Raw genomic sequence first — 2,221 nt, forward strand, 5'->3', positions numbered from 1 at the left:
TAGTGTGAAGCATGGTGGGGGCAACTTTATGTTGTGGGGATGTTTCTTTTCAGCGGGAACTGGGCAATTGGTCAGGATAGAAGGGAAAATGGATGCTGCCAAGTACACCCACATTCTTAAGGAAAACCTGCGTCCCTCTCCTAGACAGCTGAGGATGGGGAGGTCATTCGCCTTCCAACACGACAATAATCCTAAACATACTGCCAAAAGAACAAAGCAGTGGCTTAAGGATAGGATGGTGAATATCCTTGAGTGGCAAAGTCAGAGCCCTGACTTAAATCCTATAGAAAATATGTGGATTGACTTGAAGATAGCAGTCCATCGCCATTCCCTACAGAATTTGACTAAATGTTAACATTTCTGTACGGAAAATTGGGCAAATATTCCCCTATCTAGGTGTGCAAAGCTATAATAGAGACATATCCAAACAGATTGATGGCTGTAATGAAAGCAAAAGGGAGCTTTACAAAGTATTAAGTCAGGGGTATGATGACTTTTCCAACCCTGTTATTCTAGTTTTTCATTTTTTATTAATTTTCAGAACTGTTTACTTTTTTTTCATTATTTTGATGTTGTACAGCCAAATTTGTTAATGAAACTGGAAAAGATTTTTTTAAAAATGGGCTTTTATTTCAGGCTGTAAGACAAAAAAAGTAACTATTTCAAAAGGGTATGATGACTTTCTATAGGCACTGTATGTTCAAAGCGGGATCTTACAGAGGACCATTAAAACTTCAACAATAGGTTTTTATTTCTTGTGTGACTTATAATTTGCCCCCCTTTATTTATTAATATAAAAACAATTCGAGCATATTCTTGTCCCCCCCAATGCTAACTACGTTCCTACGCGCCTGGTTTTGAAGGACGATACGTCATCGAATCTCGTCAAGCACTGTTCCAATGTCAAGGATGTTTTCAAATTCTAGCAAGTACTGAGTCCTTCCTTCATGGTACCCTGTAATGCTAACTAAACAAATGTAATGCTGATCTATAATTCTTTAATAGTATAGCCTATTATCAAACACATAGGGACTGTCATAAAGAACCACATGTAGAAGAGATAACACGACAGCAAGCTAAATAGAAGTGTAATATCTTATGTCAATTTCATAATAATGACTTGTTTTCAGGTCAGATTCCTTTAATTGTGGGCTTTGTGGCTATTGGCCTTCTTGCCATTGGTTTCCTTCTTCTGGCTGTATGGTGGTGGAAGAGACAAGCAGCATCAGGTACATGGAGGCAGACAAAAGTTACTTTGGCTGTGACTTTCATCTCAGCTGTGAAAGAGAACTAATCACTCTCATGTTCTTACAGAGAGATCTTCCACAGAGTATGGCACGGTTAAGGTAATCAAAATGTTTTTCAGGTCCTTACACTTCTGATGAACCAAATTATTCACTGCTAATTAAAGTATGACTTCTTTCCTATTGTTAAAGGAGTTCAGTCTAACACTGAACTACTGAGATGCTTGAGCCCAGAGTAGGCCTGGGCGACGCACTTAATGTTACAAATGCTCTTGGTTGCCCTGCGCTAAAACAAACGTCTGTACACCAATGTTGACGTTGAATTCCAAAGTAGTCCATCTATCTATTAATGCAAGGAACGTCTGTCTGTGTGTGTGTTACTCGCATAACTCTCGAACCACTCATCCGACTGACCTAAAATGTTACACAGGTACCGCAATCCCACAATTAGCCCTTTTCATGATGATGTCAGACGAAGTGTTACTGGGTATCCTCCGGCATGTCCAGCCGCCAAATACTACAGAAGAAGAAGAAGAAGTATTCATGGGTTTCATCAGGTCCCTTTCCACAGGTGTATACAATCAAGCACCTTGATTATCAATGCAGACTGCATGGTGCTTGATTAATACACCTGTGGAAAGGGACCTGATGAAACCCATTAATACTTCTTCTTCTTCTTCTGTAGTATTTGGCGGCTGGACATAGACCTCTGAAGTTCGCCTACAAAAAAGCTACCATCTTTGCCCAAATAAGGAGATCCGGTATCTTGAGATTTTTTCTATGGGAAAATAACATGGGGATTTCCAATTACCGCACCTGTTAAACTCTCGCGGGGATGATGACATTGGAAATGCAGACATTTTTCGCTACACAGTTTTGTCCACTGCCGTCTAGTGGATACTGTGATCTTCGGTAGGTGAAGACGGCACACTTTGATATTTGCTACCCCAGAGCTAACTTACAATGCTACTTGCCAT

The sequence above is a fragment of the Sardina pilchardus genome, chromosome 2 (assembly GCF_963854185.1).
Source record: "Sardina pilchardus chromosome 2, fSarPil1.1, whole genome shotgun sequence".
Taxonomy (NCBI): domain Eukaryota; kingdom Metazoa; phylum Chordata; class Actinopteri; order Clupeiformes; family Clupeidae; genus Sardina; species Sardina pilchardus.